Source organism: Mytilus edulis, chromosome 4 (genome assembly GCF_963676685.1).
Source record: "Mytilus edulis chromosome 4, xbMytEdul2.2, whole genome shotgun sequence".
NCBI classification, from domain to species: domain Eukaryota; kingdom Metazoa; phylum Mollusca; class Bivalvia; order Mytilida; family Mytilidae; genus Mytilus; species Mytilus edulis.
This window is the reverse complement of record NC_092347.1, coordinates 13601310-13621089: the sequence shown is the minus strand read 5'-3', so window position 1 is coordinate 13621089 and position 19780 is coordinate 13601310.

The following is a 19780-nucleotide window of genomic DNA, read 5'->3' as shown; positions in this document are numbered from 1 at the left end:
CAGATTTATTTGCTGATTTTTAGTCTATTTTTTTTTATCTGAACGTATCTTTAGCAGGGGATGTTAACCTCAGAACTTTGGATACCACTTAAATATGAAAACATGTTCCATTATTGCATACATACGAAGCGCTTTTTCTGGATTTCCTTTCATCAGGAACGATCAAAGCTAAAAATTTGAAATCCTAGAATGTATAAGTACCGAGACAATTGTAGAAAGGTTTGTGAAAAATCATGTCAGTTCCAAAGTACAAACCACCATGTTGATGATACCGTCGGAGAGTGAGAGTCCACCAGCAGAGGTATCGAAGGTAAAAATTGTCTTTATCATTTGTGTTCTTTTTCCGATTATGTCATTGTTGACTGAGTGCTAATTTACATGGCGGGAGATGCATGTATAGCAGGAGCCACATGCCATGTCGACGAGTCATGTCTTGTTTCATTGTTACCCTGATTTATCTCACCCTAATCGGTTTAAAAGAATTGAACATCGGTAAATTCATGTGCCTAAATGTATCTTTTCAATGTTTTTGATAATCATGGTTTCATGTATTTTGAGTTCATGAAATTGTTGTCACTCTGAGTGTGTTGTCACTTTCATGTTTGTCGAATTTGTCACCCTCGTGTTTGTCTGTTAATATTTGAAGTTAGTATATTCAAAATACTAATTGTCAGTATACTACTTTCATATTCATCGAAATATTCCTTCTAACATATCTTTTTCCCTTTTACCAGCAGTAAACATCCGTATATTACTAAAACTGCAGTTAACAGTGTTTAACAATAAGGCTAGGATGAGTCAAATTGAAACTTATCTTTAAATGTTTAGAATACAGAAAGAGTTTTTGTGATGACGAAAAATTGAAATATTTTACTTTCATAGCTTTTTAATCAACGTCATCCTACAAACAATTACAGATTAGTCAAATGTCATTTCTTATTTTTTTGTTCTGGTATATAAAGACAACAGTAGTATACCGCTGTTCAAATCTCATAAATCCATGGACAAAAAACAAAATCGGGGTAACAAACTAAAACTGAGGGAAACGCATTAAATATAAGAGGAGAACAACGACACAACATTAATATGTAACACACACACACACACACATACACACACACACACACACATTAGACAAAATCCTATGCGAATAACAAATATAACAATAAAACCAAATACATGAATTTGGGATAGATAAGTACCGTTACACGTATAGTAAACAAACGACACAACGGAAACACAACGTTAAAATGTAGCACACACAGAAACGAACTATAATATAACAATGGCCATATTCCTGACTTGGTACAGGACATTTTTAAAGGCAAAAATGGTGGGTTGAACCTGGTTTTGTGGCATGCCAAACCTCCCTCTTTTATGGCCATGTGAAATATAACATTAAAATGACAACACAACATTACAGGACTACAATATAAATAAATAGGAGAACACAATTGACAAATAAACACACAAAAAAAGCTAACAAAAGGCAACAAGTTTTAAAAAAAATGTAATACGCCAGAAGTGCATTTTGTCCACACAAGACTTACTAGTGACACCCAGATACAAAAGTTTGAAAGCCGAAACAAGTACAGAGTTGAACAGCATCGAGGACCAAAAGTTCAAAAAAAGTTGTGCCAAAAACGGCCAGGGTTTTCTGTTAGGTACCAGAACATCCGAAATACATTGTATAACCCGACAAAATGCAACACATCCGAATAAGTTTAAACCTCAACGCCAAGTGACGTCATGTTAGAAATTGTCAAAAATGACAAAAAATGACGTCACATTTGAATTTGTAAAAGAGATCATAAAGAAATGAAAAATGACGTCACATTTGAATGAATAAGATAGAATAAGGATTGATTTAAGATTATGTTTCAACTAAATACTGATATTACATTTAATAACAATGCACATTTCAATACTTATTAATAGCAGATTAAGGTAGCAATTAACTATATTATCCGGTTTGTTTTGAATCTAACTTTAAACGTAAAAGATCGCACAGATTACATTAACTTACAATTTTTGAAAAACGATTGCTCGTTGTTTTAAGGAAGTTCGCTACTTGGTTAACAAATAACAAGCTTTTCATAACATTATTATGTATAGACAGGGGATTAATAAAGGAACAAAAAAGAGTAAAAATGACATATAGGTCAAGTGCTTGTTTTCGAGATATAAACCATTTAAAATTTGGCGGGAAACTGTTCTCTCTTGACTTTTCATAGTTTTATAGTTGACAAGTTTAAGACCTCAAAAAGTATTAAAAATAACAACAATTTTATAAGACTTTAACAGATGGCTTATAATGATACATGTAACAGATTTATGAATAGAAAAAATGGGGTCAATGGGCAAAATTTGTTAAGGCATTCAAATGCATAAAACCAGAGGATTCCGAAAATCTGACAAAAATTCCAAAACATGACAAAAGAAATTCCTTAAAGTTGTGTGCATGTTACATTTGAAGTTCAACTTCATATTCTTGTTCCGGGTAACTTTAGATATTTAGAAAAAAAATCTATTTGTATTTTTTTACTGATTTCACATTTAAATGAAGAAGCTGTGCATTTTCACTTTTGTTTTTCACAGATGATAGTCGATGATAGTAAACGGGGATAGTAGTGCATGAAAAAATAAAAACAATTTTTTACGATGAGATCACGTTCACGACAGCGACCCGTAATGCAGTATAACGTCGAACCATACTTTTGTTTTAAAAAAGAGGTATAATAGTGATGTGATGTTGGTTGGGTCTTATCCAGATGAAATAGATTCTCGTTCGTCGCGGGCTCTGAGCTGTCGAGTCTAGAGTACCAGTCCTAAAAAAGATAGAAACATTACCACGACTTTACAATCGAAGTAAATGTAATCAACATAACTGCTGGACCAAATAACCCAGAAGGCAAGATTGGTTCTATGACAACATTGAAACATCATGCAGATCTAAAGGTTAGCAACATATATTCAGCTTCATCTTTCATCTTGGAAGTTGAAATTGCATTTATGTTCTGATTAAGGAATAGAGGCAACAGTAGTTAACCGATGGACAAATCCAATTAAGACGATACAAATGAAGGTAAAAGTTATATTGAATATGTGCGATCATTCTCTTGCGTAAACAGATATCATAAGTTGTCCTTCGTGTCACATAACAAAACATATTTGGAAATAGATCTTCTTTTAGCGTCAATTGTAGGTAATGTTAAGATATCATGTCCATTCAGCGGTGATGTGAAAATTAGCATGTAATAATTAATTATTATGAACTAGTATAGATGAGCAAGTTTCGATAGTTCTTCATTTAATTCTTGAATTCAGAATATCAAATGATAGAACTAATAATTAACATGGGTTTTTTGTTTAAATTTTATAAAATATTAATGCATCTAATAAATCACAATTTAAGCTTATCAAAATGATTATATATACTCAGCACATTCCAGTGTAGAATGTTGTGTTCCTGATGGGATACAAATAATACATTAAAAAATCATGAGATTACAAATTAATAATAATCAAATTTCACAAATAACAATCTTAAGAAGACGAAAGATGCATACTAACCTTACTATATTTCCTGCACATGATTCATGAGGTGCTCATTTGTGTTTTCCATTTATTAACATTGCAAATGAAAGGGGAATGAACACGTTAACTGGCAAGTCACATATGAAATTTGTTTATAGAAAAACTTCATAGCAGCTTCGTCTTCATGTGATAGAACAGGATGGATTAATGGGATTATCAGCAATGGTATTATTTTAGAAGGAAACAATTTTAATCAATGTTTAGTTTTTAATTCACATATTTATTACAGTACCATTCAATCCATTCCCAGATGTATGAATGAAAGATCATGATTTCCATTAACATATCTAGGTAATAAATATGTGCCTTTTTTCAGTTGTAAGCAGTTCTTCTCTTGACCCCTTATATATAGCATTGTTAATTATGTTAAAAGAAGAATATTATATCGTCTGTTTGACTTGTGTCTTCAAGTTATCAAATTTGTGTTTCTGCAAATAAAATATGTTTAAGCTAAACAAAAAGTTAAATAAAAAAAAAAAAACCTGATCTACGAGGAAAATCTCAAATAGACAGTCCCTAACCAAATGGCAAAATCAATGGGTAAAAGTGTCAAATACCTGACTTGGTACATAGTTAAAATTGAACACGGTATACGTTCAACGATGAACAATTTTAAGCGCCACACGAAAAGCCTATGTACACACAAAGGAATCTATTGAGTTCAACTGAGATTTAAGAAATCAACACATCGCCAAATAGACAAGAAACATCATTTAGGACAATCTGGACTTCTATTTTCTATTCGGTCATCTAATTGTCCTTGTTCCATTTATTGATTCTAATTACACCCTTGGTATCATCAAACTGCTCTCAATTAACTAAACACGTTGAAATATTTTATTTATACCAATCCTATCTTGACTTCCTTACGTATGAAGGCAAATTCTGAGTCATTGAATCAAACAGTTTCGCAATTAAATTATTGAACATGAAAATTAATGAAGGTCATTACAGATGAATTTGATCAACATATTGCTACTGTAGAGTTACAAGTAGTGCCTTTGAAATATCGATAACAAAGGTTTATGACACAATAAATTCTTTATCAAATAGATGTCAGATATTATGGTAGTTGAAGACAAACTCAGATAAAAATTTTACTACTGGCATACGCAACATAGCTTTGCTGCTTTCGATATGAAAAAAAGAAGATGTTGTATGATTGCCAATGAAACAACTCATCACCAGAGACCAAATGACGTAAAGTGAGTTTTCGATGTCCATATCTGTATTAACTTTTACGTGTGTTGCTTAGAGCCTGATTTTGGGGCAGCAAAGCGAGATAAGTTTATAATTATTGAAACAAAACCCAGAAAGAAAAATCATTTTAAGAACTATTTTAACATTAAGATAGGCTACACTATTAAGACTATACTGTAGGCAGGGTTTCCGCTGGCGGTCGCCATTTTCGCAATTTGCGAAAAAATAATAATTATGGCGATTAAAATTCGTCATTGGCGAAAGAATTTGGCGAAAGAAATATATAAAACGATTTATTTTCAACCATCTTGTTTGTTTAAATTTTTTTTTCGGATTTCTCGGTCTTTACCTGGTCAGACAATACTCGGAATTCACCTTGAACTCGTTAAGATTTTGACAGAAAATCAATAATCAGCTGATTGCATTTTATGCCTATCGACATCAAAGGACTAATTAATAAAGGTTTTGATTGTAATGAGAAAATGATATGGTTGGATGGCGTTCGTTACATGTCACTTAAAGGATCTATTATAAACGTGAATTTGCAACGCACGTGTTTGAAGCAAAATTTTGACGACTCTTCTCCTTCTTTTAATGATTGGCGATGGTATAAAAAAGAAAACTGTCTTTTTAAAGAAATTTATTCAAAAGGTTGGGAACAACCCCTCGAATAAAAATAACCCTTCAATGTTATGACTACACCTTACATGAGGGATCAATGTCAAGTGATAAAAAAACTTTTGTTTTGTTGTAAAAAACACTTCTTAGTACAAAAGGACACATGTTATTATTATTTTTTTTAAACTTTCCCAAAGAACTGTGACATTTTCATGTAACCAAGATTATATTCCAGGATTTATATCTTCTTTAATTTCAAAAATAAGTGGTCCCCTTCTTTTAAAGTTGTTCAAAATATAATCAATTTTCCCTAAACAGTTCTTTTTTTTTTTAAGGTAAATGTTTAGTATTTTTATTTATTACAATACAGACCTTAAGAATAGTTTTCGAAAATAATCTTAGAAAGCAATGCGGCAAAGTAATCTTATTTAGGTTTGAGGGAGGGGAATTCAAAAGAAAGATGTATTTGTGTCATATGGCGAAAAAAATAATAAAGTGGCGAAAAATATATTGTTTTGGCGAAAGAGGTGGCGAAAAAAATAATTGACCCAGGGGAAACCCTGCTGTAGGTATACCTTTCTATCTTTATTTGATTAAATAAGTACTTTAAAATGATTTCATAGAAATGTAATGCTACACTTTCTGTTCATTACTGCTGATTCGAACATTTATATTGGACGGTTAGTTACTTTATAATTTCAGTACTGATTTTCAGTCATGTGACACAGTGATGACTGCTGTACCCATATTTTAACTTTTGTTTATTATGTGTGTTTTGTTCACGCATCGGTGTAAATATAATGGAATTTGATGCGACTGTCATGCAAGTGAGAGGTTTAGCGCTATAAAACCAGTTTCAATCCACCATTTTCTACATTTGAAGTCAGGAATATGACAGTTGTTGTCCGTTCGTTTGATGTGTTTTATCATTTGATGTTGTCATTTGATTAGGGACTTTCCTTTTTGAATTTTCACCGGAGTTCAGTTTTTTTGTGATTTTACTTTTTATAACTTTTAAGTTTCATTACTGATTAACGTTATTACCTATTCAATGATAAAGTATTTCAAAACCGATTCAGCTATGGCTTTGCAGTGCGTTTTCATTACTGATTTTTCATTTATGTCTAAGTAACGTTTATATCTGCGGCTTACTAATGATCTGCCATAAACTATTAATCGATTTTACTTATTATCCACAAAACTTATTATCCACAAAATAATGTAAGTACTTGTTTGTCAATCTTAAATACAGCTTTTCGAAGATTGGAGTTTTTTCCACTTTGAGTATAGATGCATTGTGTGCTCTGAAAACAAACTCAAATAGGAGAATAAGTGTTATACTAAATATCAAGGCATTGGCTTTGACATAAATTTGTTCGGTGAAATAACAGTTGACAATATAATTAGAAAGGTTGATTGTTGTTTAAGATTGATATATAGGAAAGAAAAATGTTTAGTTTCGTTCTTGGTTGGTTTTATAACTATTTTTAATTGAGCGTCACTGATGAGTCTTTTGTAGACGAAACGAGCATCTGGCGTATTTAATTATATTGATTGATTGATTGTTGGTTGCTTAATGTCCAGTGCCAAATATTTCATGCATATTCAGGACGAGAACAAGTTAACAATAAATACAATAGGTAAGTCTTGTCACAAGAGAGGCCATCTGGGATGAAAGTCGGGGAAATTTGGACTGCCACTGAAAAATGAGGGTATGTTAGATAGGGACAGACATTTTGCCTTGCAACAGGTTACCTACGGACCCCTCAAAGAGTTGTTGCAAGGGTTCTTAACGTGCAAAGACTGTGGCACTCTCTTTAAACGAGGCATCGGTGTTAACGTCCCCGTTCTGATCGGACGTGACTGCGAACTTGTTACATCCCGCACAGCCAAACGGACGCCCCACTTCGGCAAGCGTTTTACTGCCGGTCGGGAGAAGACCAAGTGACCATATTCCTATTCCCCAGTCACCCTTGGGGATATTTAATTATAAGCCCGGTACCTAAACTAAATATTTAACTCATGAAACGAAAAATTTGAGAATGGCCCTTATTCAATGTCATTTTGATTATTTGTTCCTATTGTGAGCTGGTCTAGCTTGCACGAAAAAAACAAATTTGGGGTGGCCTAAAACAAAACAGTCTGTTAAATTAAAATCATAGACCGACGAACTAGTATAAAACAAATTGACACATAATATTAGATTATTAGATTAGCGTCTTAATTCAGCTCACTCAGATCTGAAAAAATACAGATCCATCTTATTCAAGTAATGATTTTATAACAATTAACGAATAATTCAAAGACGGTACAAGACCATGTTATCGTAATCATATAACGCCTTCATTTAGATGCATTGAATCAACAACACATTGCATTATCATAATTATAGTGCAAATCAGAATTATAATTTATTACATGATTCAATCAAATCAATCAGACAGCTTCATATGTTAAAACGGTCAAATGTCATTTGAAATGTACTAGTTAAAAAAATGTCATCTCCGGAGCATCTGAGATCACCCCTAGTTTTTGGTGGGGTTCGTGTTGTTTATTTTTTAGTTTTCTATGTTGTGTCATGTGTACTATTGTTTTTCTGTTTGTCTTTTTCATTTTTAGCCATGGCGTTGTCAGTTTGTTTTAGATTTATGAGTTTGACTGTCCCTTTGGTATCTTTCGTCCCCCTTTTTTTAAACTCGGTTGTAATATTTGAAAAACTTTTCTTATTTCAAAGTCCCATTCTCCCACTTGTACTTATAACAGAGCCCATTGATATTTAATCGTATGGCTTTCATAAGATATCCTTTGTTTGAAAAATATTCAACATTGTATTAGGATATTGGAGATTCTGAGATCAATCAAAGTTTTATGTTTTGATTTTTAATTGAGTCATGAATTATTAACCATGTTAATATCCTAACATAATACTAAATATATTTGACCTTTTACTTTTTTTCAAAATAATACTTTTAGAAATGACGAGCCATATTCACGATGCGTCAAGATTTTTCCTGAGTACATACGCTTGCATGGAAATGTCGAAACATAATATTTAAGTTTGAGAGGTGGTCATTGGGGTTGGAATTAGCATGTTTTGTCTGTACTGAACTTTATTGTGCTTTAATATACTTTATCTTGCTTCATTTATGAAGTTACGCAAGGACATTTATCTTGATTAACAAAAAGTCTAATGAATTATATATATATATATATTTATAACTGATAAAGTATTTTGTATTATATTAACGAGAGCAGTTTATTAACTCCTTGATAAACGAATTATGTATTGACAATTCACTTGGAAACCCAACATAAACTTTTACGACACTTACTAAAGAGGAAATCCTTGATAATCATAGGTCTGTTCTATGCTCCTTTTGGAGTTTCAACTAAAGATGATGAACTGAATCTTCCATCACTGTATTGGATATCTAAACTGCATTAGTGTCATTACAAACAACGGTATGTTGCTGGGTCTTCCAAGTGCTCCACAAAACCTCTTTCTAAATTATTAACATTTATTTTATCAGGAATCTGATGTACAGTAGTTGTCGTTTGTTTATGTAATTTATACGTGTTTCTCGTTTCCATTTTTTATATAGATTAGACCGTTGGTTTTCCCGTTTGAATGGTTTTACACTAGTAATTTTGGGGCCCTTCATATCTTTTTATTCTTATTTTTATCTTTTTATCTTTTAATTCGATGTGAGCCAAGGCTCCGTGTTGAAGGCCGTACATTGACCTATAATGTTTTACTTTTATAAATTGTTATTTGGATGGAGAGTTGTCTCATTGGCACTCACACCGCATCTTCCTATATCTATTATATTGTAATATATTTCTATTTGTAATTGACTAACAATTATTTGGATTTATAATTTATAAATGTATGTATTACAGACAAATTAAACTAACAAGTACTAACAGAATTTATTATATACTACTAACGGTTAACGAGGCCGGGATAAGGTACCGGTATTTGATGTATCCATTAACAAATGTGAAAAACTATCAATAAAACATAATTCACTTTAAAAACAAAACATCTATTTTAATAGCAATCAAACACGGGCTTCAAAAATATTTTGAAACTGCCTATTCCAGAGGTGGCGTGAATCAGATGTGGATACTTAAAAATTCCATTTTTTTTTTAGAATACATACAATCTAACTCTCTTTCATCTTGTAATAGTATTTAAACATTTGACTTTTCTACACTTTATACAAGTATTCCACATTCCAAACTAAAAGACAAATTGAAAGAGTTGATATTGCTTTGTTTCATAAAAAAAGAACGGCCAACGAAGATACAAGTATCTTGTCTTAGGAAGGGATAAATCCTACTTTTGTACAAAACATTCTCTGAAACTGACATTATCAAGATGTTCGATTTCTTGATCGACAACATATTTGTTACGTTCGGAGGACGTGTTTTTCAACAGACTATCGGCATTCCAATGGGAACGAATTGTGCCCCTCTTCTTGCAGACTTGTTTCTTTTTTATTATGTGGCTGACTTCATACAGGAACTTCTTCTTTACGACAAAAGAAATGATTTCAGCTTTCCATTTGTGAACCTTCCATTTCTAAGAAGCAACATTCCAGCAGCACCTGCATACGGTGGATACGATATTCCCGTGCTTGCATTTCCTATCATGATTGTTTTGATAGAGGTTTGTTGCTCACAAGAAAGCTATTAAATCAAGAGTTCCAAGTGGTGAAGTTGAAATCATCTCTTCGGAAATTTTACGGACGCCACCACGAGTTGGTTGACCGTTATGGAAAAACCGTTTCACAAATGATATCGGTTATGTTCTTCACGTTGTAACTACAATCCCCTTCCCTTTCATAACTGTGGCCTACCGAATTAGACTATTTATCGGATTTGTTATCTCATAAGCATGTAGTTTTTGGTGGGGTTCGTGTTGTTTATTCTTTAGGTTTTTTTTCATGTTATCTCATAAGCAACACGACGGGTACCACATGTGGAGCAGGATCTGCTTATCCCTCCGGAGCACCTGAGATCACCCCTAGTTTTTTGTGGGGTTCGTGTTGTTTATTCTTTAGTTTTCTATGTTGTGTCATGTGTACTATTGTTTGTCTGTATGTCGTTTTTAGCCATGGCGATGTCAGTTTATTTCCGATTTATGAGTTTGACTGTCCCTCTGGTATATTTCGTTCCTCTTTTATTGTTTTGTGTAAATGAGTGTGGAATTGAGTATCGTAGTGATTTTGGTGTAATTCAATATAGATGCATGACTGCACTCAGTCTTCATGGAAGTTATTTTACCTATTTCCGTAAATCTTAATAATAAATGTTATATGTTTTAAACACAAAAATAACAACAAAAAAACAGTTATTTTATTTAATAAGTGGAATTTTTTTTTTTTTTATCTTGATCAGTGTTTCTGTTGTTCCGTTGTTTTCCTCTTATAGTCGATGTGTCTTCCTCGGTTTTAGTTGGTAAACCGGATTTGTTTTAATCAATCGATTATGATTGTTGAACAGCGGAATATTACTGTTGCCTTTATTTGTATCTCGATCACTGTATAAAATACTATTTTTCTTTCGAAAAAGTGAATTTTATGCTTATCGTATAAAAACCATAATACAAGTCAAACCAAAAATATGAATATTATTTCCTACGCTACTGTAGATTCCTTAACTAATGCGATGTTTTCTAAAACTGCATCAGAAGAAAAGAGACAATAATTACAAACTTTCCTCAATTTAACTTTTCGAAAATGTTTTTTACAATATGCATATTAACTGCTTTATTAAACACATATAATACTGAAATACAAATTATTGAAAAATTGAAAAATGTCAGTAGTTTATCACGCATTTCGTTATAAATAGTGCTTTAATTGCATAGTTAATTTAGCAAAGGCCAATCAAGTTAAGAGTAAAATACTAGAATAATTTAATCAAAAAATAGATAAAAAAAAAAAACAGAAAGAAAAAAATATTTATTCAAAGTAACTTAGAATTGATATAATTGATTCGTATTTGTTATTAATTAATCTACTGAGACGTAGATGTGTCTCCATTGCTTTGCATCATAATCAATAACAGTAATTTGATAATCTACCATACAACTGCATCCCTATGGGATGTGTTTTCTCTTTTAAAGTACAACTGAATCTGACGTGATCAGAACTGCACAATGAACATTTAATTACTTCAAATCAGAACAACATGATAAAAATGTTAGAACAAGTAATATTCTTGCAATACCTTGAAAATACCTGAACCAAGTCATGAAAGTGACAGTTGTTTTCCATTCGTTTGATGTGTTTGAGCTTTTGATTTTGTCATTTGATTAGGGACTTTCCTCTTTTTAATTCTCCTCGAAGTTCAGTATTTTTGTGAATTTATTTTTGTAATTGGATGGTAACATTATGTTTGTATACCAAATATTATAATCGTCAATGCAAGTACTTCGAATGCTAAAATAACAAATTTATACATTTAAAATGAACAAAATATATAAATCCAAAAGTCACTGCATCAAGCTAAGACAAAGGAAACCGAAGTACATGTTTGCTAAAGCAACAGTATGTAACGAACTAAAGTTTGAAAGTCAATGGTGCGTGACCAACAGGACATGGCAGCCATGTACTTGCTTGCTTACCGATTGAGCTGTTTCCAGTTGATATGATCTCTTTCTGGACTTATATAATCGTAAAATTGTGATAGTAGGTGTTAATGACGATGGAAATAGTCACGATAGTCATAATATAATAAATGCACAAATTGTCCATCTTTTCTGAATCATTTCGAAACGAACAAAGAATTGTAACTCAAATAGATCGCACACATTTAGGTAAATAAATGCAACAGTAGTAAACTGATGTTTAAAAGTCATAAATCGATTGAAAGGAAAACTAACCCGGGTTACAAACCAAAACAAAAGGAATCACGTCAATTATAATAGGAAAACAAAGAAACCACAGGAACACCGAAAAAATTAACATACATTGTATACACAATATTTGATTGTCAAATATTGTCAGGGGATAGTCAACTAAACTAATAGTAAACGAGAAACAATTTGAAAATTTTGTATGAAAAGTTTTATATATAAAGAAGAGAAAATAAAAAAAGATACACAATAATTGTACATACACAGGCCCGGAAACGTAGTTTTTAAAAGACCATTCAAATACATCAAGTTGATCAACTTAGAATGAAGGACAGAAAAAAAAATGGAGATTTTATGAACTGTGCTTGTCAACTTGGACAGACAGCATCATACACGAAGGTTTTAATCGACTTAATCCAATAGCGGTAGCACACTATAGTGATAACAAACAATTCAGAAGCAGGTTCTTCTTTCTGCATTTAACTTGTACCAATATCTATTGTAACTTGTGGCCAAAAACGGCTGTTTCGTTCGACGTTTTAATACACAATTGTATGTCTCAGAATTTGAGGTTTGTAATTATTCTTATTCATATCAACTGTTACGTCAACAGATTGTTATTGATTATTGTAGAGGCATCGTTTAACCATCTTACAGGACCAAATATTATGAAACCTGTCCATAACAGACGAATGAAATTTAGTCCTGGTATCTATGACGAGTTTATTATCAGTCGAACACTTCTGTGATGACAAAAGATCATTATTGCGACGTCCTGATGATAATTGCTGTTTCGAAGATAATTCGACCTAAATATTCATAAAGACTTACGACGCCAGTTATACTGCTATCTTAGAAACTTTCTGAGTTAAGAATACGCTTTAAAATGAATCTGTTTTATAGTGATTAAGATTATAACACAATGTTCACTAACATACCCCTATTTGTGACATTTTTGCTCTCTCATGTTTGTTTGTTTTGTCACACATCGTTGTTAATACAATGGAATTGTATGCGACATTCATACAAGTGAGGGGTTAAACTAACTACAAAACTAGGTTTAATCCAGCATGTTCTCCATACGAAAATGTCTGTACCAAGTCAGGAATATGTGTTTGAGCTTTTCATTTGTCATTTGCTTAAGGACTTTCCGCTTAGAATTTTTATCAGAGTTCGGTATGTTTGTTATTTTTCTTTCTAGTAAATCATATCCAAGAAAACCGATTACGCCACTATCGGCGATAGTAAATCAAACAAATAAAGTGGATTATATCTTTGTAATGTTCTATACTATGCAAGTTGCCACAGATATCCTAGAACTAACCTTTTACGGACCCAGTATGTCGATTAACCCAACTCAACAATTGCTGGCTGCTCCAACACAATTAGCATTCTCCTCCTTGACCATAGAGTTGGTATGCATTGCCTTTACTTTGCAGAGTTTCACAAGTCTTGCTGCAAAGCGGGAGATTTGGTGGTGATGACGGGTCAAACCGATAGTTTCTCCCTTGGTTAATATATCAGCTGTTCGACATATATTATAGATCTTCAAGATTCTGTAGCAAAGGTTTGGTGGGGATATTCAATGTGACACGTGAGAGACGATTTTTATTTCTTTCACTTGTTTAATGGTCATAGTGAATAATCGTTCAGCTTGGCTACAATAAGTATCACCTTTATACAGCAAGACTCGTGGAAGTTTTTCTAGTTCTTTGTCCGGTTACATACATGTAATCTCTCATAAGAGCGGCCAGAAAGGTGGTCAGTTGGGATATCTGATATAAAAGGTACTCATGACTTTCAGAGGTTTGGCATGCCACAAAACCACGTTCAACCCACCATTTTTTTTTTTATCAAAATGTCCAGTACCAAGGCAGGAAAATGTCCATGGTTATATTAAAGTTCGTTTTTGTGTGTGTTACATTTTAATATTGTGTATCTGTTGTGTCGTAGTTCTCTTCTTATATTTGATGCGTTTCCCTTAGTTTTAGTTTGTAACACGGTTTTGTTTTTTTCTCACTCGAACAGCGGTATACTACTGTTGCCTTTATTCAGGTCTAAACTATACGTGATAAGATGCATAAGTAGATGCAATTTTTCCTGTATCTCTTGAAGTACCGCCTCTATACAGCCAGACCAGTGGAAGTCTGGTTCTGAGGAGCATAGTATATGTAGAGAAGAGGGACAGCCAAACTCATAAATCGAAAATAAACTGACAACGCCATGGCTGAAAATGAAAAAGACAAACAGTAGTACACATGACATAACATAGAAAACTAAAGAATAAACAACAAGAACCCCACCAAAAACTAGGGGTGATCTCAGGTGCTCCGGAAGGGTAAGCAGATTCTGCTACACATGTGGCACCCATCGTGTTGCTTATGTGATAACAAATCCGGTAAATAGTCTAATTCGGTAGGTCACATTAATGAAAGGGAAGGGGATTGTAGATACGACGTAAGGAACATATTCGCTATCATTTGTGAAACGGTTATTCCATAACGGTCAATCAACTCGTGATGGCCTCCGTAAAATTTACGAAGGGATGATTTCAACTTCACCATTTGGAGTTTAATAAGCTTCCTTGTGAGCAGCAACCCTCTATCAAGAAAATCATGATAGAAAATGCAAGCACGAGAATATCGTATCAAATGGGAGATAAATACCCCGTATGCAGATGCTGCTGGAATGTTGCTACTTAGAAATAGAAAGTTCACAATTGGAAAGCTGAAATCATCTCTTTTGTCGTAAAGTCCGACCCTCATTGTCAATTTCTAGATGTAAGTCAAGATATGAGGCCGACTTAACTGTATCTGTAGTATCTTTTATCTCTAGTTCGATGAGATAGATGCGTTCCACACAGTCACCAAATTTTGAATTATTTAGTGAAAGAACATCATCTATATAGCGGAAAGTAGAGTTACGCAAATCACTACCTCTTGAACTGTGGGCAGCCTGGAAAAATGTCAGTTTGCCTAATTGACAAAAAAGGTACCACTTATTTTGTATCCTGACTTTAATTGCATAGTTTAGTCAATTCGACCAAGTGGCATATATTGTACCTTCGATCTTAAGAGCACGCGGGTTTTGGAGTTTGGTTTAATATGATACAGCAAATACTAAAGGACATGTCAACCTATACCTTTGGTATGATTATAATCCTGACAAATCCTGATAAAGTATGATCAGCTGGCAAGTGTCATGTTGGACTATGTAACATACCGAATATATCCCCTATTATTTCTATTCAGCAAGACAAGGGGGAGTGTATGGTACACCATCTACCACATGCCTATCTATTGTAAGCTGATCTTGAGTATCTGAGGTACGGTGCACAGTTACAGTTCTTCTATTAAAGCATGCAAAACAAACAACTGATTAACTTGCTTGCTATATTTGTTTGGATGTTTGTAAACAACAAGTAGCGGTCCTACTAAATAGCGCCCGGGAGCGCCCGGGAAAAGAAAAAGCGCCCGGGGAAAAGAAAAAACGCCCGGAGAAGGAAAATTAGCGCCCGGAGAAGAAAATTAGCGCCCGGGAGAAAAAAAATATAATATTTTATAACAATTTTTTTTTCCTTAAAAAAAACCTAATCATTGCTTGTTAATTTTGTCCTTAATATAAATGGGGATATGTACGATGACATCATGTTACATCTGAAGTGTTGTTGTACTTTTACATTTTAGATTTCAAAATTATATATAAGTAAGTAAATAGATATAAATAAGAGTATATAGAAGAATCATGAAAGACATTGTCCTCGATCAAAATGTATATTTTGTTACTAAAACTAATCGGTGCCTGAGGTCTAATATTTTCGCAAATGCATGGTGAACACTTTTTTATACAGATGCTGAGATAGATTTATTATATCTGTTTATAAAACTAAAACTGTGAAATTTGAGTTGTCTTATACACTTTTCATTTTGATATCGTTTTTGAAAAATATGTCTTTTGATGTCTTACATGTTATAAATCTTCAGCATAAACTGTGATACATTATTATCAGTCTTTCGAAATAGTATTCATATACTGTTGTTAAATTTGAAATATTCATATTGGTTAAATTTGTGCAGTTTATTACAAATGTCTATTATCTGAATTTTCAAATTACTTGTCAAAAAAAAAAAAAAAAAAATCAATGTCCGTACTTAAGCAAAGTTGTCTCATGCCAATAAAATATCTATATATTTTCCCCGGGCGCTTTTTCTGTTCCCCGGGCGCTATATTTTCTTCTCCGGGCGCTTTTTCTTTTCCCCGGGCGCTTTTTCTTCACCCGGGCGCTCCCGGGCGCATTTTAGTAGGACCCACAAGTAGGTAGTCTATTTCAGTCTATTTACGTTTTACAGGAATATGATTAGCCAATAAACATTGAATTCATTTCATGTCAATTCTTATTGTCCAATCAAATCCCAGTATATATTAAAACTCCACCTACCTATTGTTTGCAAACAACCAAGCAACATAGTAAGCAAGTTGGTCAATGTTTTGTTTTGCATGCTTTTATAGAAAAACTGTATAGAAAAGTCTATCTTTACCCTTGGTACTATGACTGAGGGAAAAAATGCTAAGAATGGCAATAGTCACATTGAATTTTATAACATACATGGTACATCATATTCAGAAAACACTGTTTAGTTCAAGGCATCTGAAGTACGTGGTATAGCAGACGCAATGCCTGTCTCTTCTTCTTGAACTATAGCTAAGTTGTAGAACCTCTTAGGACCCCCTCCAAAAACATTCTACTCAGCAACTCTTAAAGGTTGAAAGAATGTCAGGTATTGTACACAGTAGAGTCCAAACATTTTTCTTTTACTGAATGGTAAACGTTCAAATATAACCACATATCAATAGTTAAATACGGGTCAGCAGACGGAGTGAAACTACGACTTAACCTGATACATGAGATAAAAGTGGTTCTTGGATAGCAGTATAACAGACATCTTTCTTTTTGTGCTATTGGGTTGATATAACATTGACATGTATCTCCTTTCCTTGCTTTCATATGAACTATTCATCATTGGACATTAAGTAAACAATCAATCATTCAAAACTCCTGTCTAATACCTTTTCACATTTATTATGTTATAATATAATTTTGGATGTAACGCGTCTTCTGATTGGCTGACGTCGTTTTGTTTATCAGTCCATAGACACAATTCTGTCATGTGACCATGACGTTATCAACGTTTTTTCATGATTTCGCGGTTTAAAATCAAATTTAGTATTAAATTCTAAAAAATGTGTTGCACACTGAATAACCCGTGTAGCGAGTTATTATTAAGTGTGCACCACATTTTTTATGTTTTTTGAATAGACAGAAAAAATATTAGTCATTCCTTAAAAAATAGTTTTTGGATGAGGTAATTAAGGTATATCATTGCCTTTTAAAATTCAACTAAATCAACAGCCAAATACTTTTTTTCAAAAATTAATTAAACCAAAAGTTGCCTCATAAATAGTCAGTTATTGTGTTATTGTGTTATTCCATATTCTGAGAACTAAAAATGTTTTGATGACAATTATTTTTTTCCAAAATCAATTGTTTCTCAAATATACATGCTGACCAATGTATAAATCTTATTGTGTTAAATATTTTCTAATTAACTGTTTCTCTCTGTTCATTTAAGTATTGAGATTGTTTTTATGACAATTAAAAAAACAATCAAGAACATGAATTTGAAAACAACTGGAGTCCAATAAACACAAATCCAAACACTATTTTGCTGTTTATTGTTGCATATCAATAAATGAACAGCTGATCATACTTATTATCAGTGGTTAAATGAACACATAAATGATCATAGAGCATCTAACATTAAATTAGTTTTGTATCATTTAAATACATTGAAAAATGAAATGTCAAAAATCCAGAACAATAAGTAAATACTTAAAAACTAGTGTGTAATTAGGTGATGTGAGGCTGGAGAAATTATTGCTTAGTAGCTAAGAACTTTAGTAGCTAAGAACTTTTTGCATTTTCTGGGCATGAATTGTCCTTTCTGAACATGATATATCTGTACAAGTGGATATTTTTCACTAGTGTCTATGTGCAACTTATATTCATAAACAGATCGGTCAAGATTAAAAGTTCTTAATTTGTACCAAAGAACCATCTGGAACCAAATTTTGAAAAGTGTGGGCAAAGGCCATTAAGTCTAACATAGGTTGTCTTTGAACTATTCAACTATCTGCATCCATTTTTCAGTGGTGTAGTAATAAACTGAAAAATGAGGAGGAACAAACATAATCCTTAGTCAGTGTCATATTTTAATTCAGTGTTTTTATCAATGAGAGGGGGGACAAAACAAAAATTGTCCACTTGCACACTCTCCAACATCTACACATCTGCTGAAGATGGGGAAAATTGAAAAGACTGCCATGTATGGAGTTTGTCTGAAAGACATTTACCAATTATACAGCTTAAGAAAATTTGTGACATGAATTCAGAATTAAAACTATTGGAGCTTCTATATCACAAGAACATGTCTTGACAACACACGAAAAAATAAGCCACCCCACCTCTTATCTAATCAAAGGCATGTTACTGATAATACAGCTTACCAAGGCTCTGGAACCTCTAATTATATAAAAAAAATTATAATGAATTTGGATTGTGATTAAATAGTTGACACAGCAAAGGTTTCTGACACAGAAGGAATGTGGTCTAAAAAAAGTAATGAACTTAAATTATTTCTTTTTGCTGTTGTGCAATACACTATGCTGTTGAATGTAAATCCCCACAAAAAAAATCTTAATTTCTGAAATCTAAAATGAAAAATTTTACCCCCCTCCCTACCCTCCCCATTTTTTTTCACCTCCCCTAATCCCTTATTCCAAAAATAATCTCAATTCAAATTTCTAATTAAGTTGGTAACAATAACTACTCATTTAAATACATCATAAAGTATTAAAATATAAAATAACCTAGTCATGGTTAAAATTAATATAAATTAACAGTAACTTCTAAAAATAAATTTACAGCTACACATCTCAAGACAATTATCACTTCCTTTAACATAACTTTCAAGCAGTGTAATGGGGGTAAACAAGTAATCAAACATATATATATATAACAGTATTCTTTAAATTTTAATTGGAATTGGATTACCTCCCTTACACTGCTTTTAAATTGTCTAAATTGACCTTTAACCAGAAAAACCCTGTTCCCCCTTTTTGCCCCTAATTGCTTAATTGATCCATTACCCCCTATAACCATCCCTCTGTAGTATGGAAACTTGTGGTATAATTTCAGAGATATTTATACACTTAAACACAAGTTATTGACTGAAAACTACAAAAATGCTTTTTTGGGCCCCTTTTTTGGCCCCTCACTTATTGAAACCCCCCTTGGAGCAAGAAACCCAAAACTCAATTTCAGCATTTCCTTTGTAGTAGCAAACCTTGCAGTATAATTTTAGGGAGATTCATACACTTAAACACAAGTTATTGTCTGTAAACTAAAAAAAATGCTTCTTTCTGGCCCTTTTTTTGGACCCT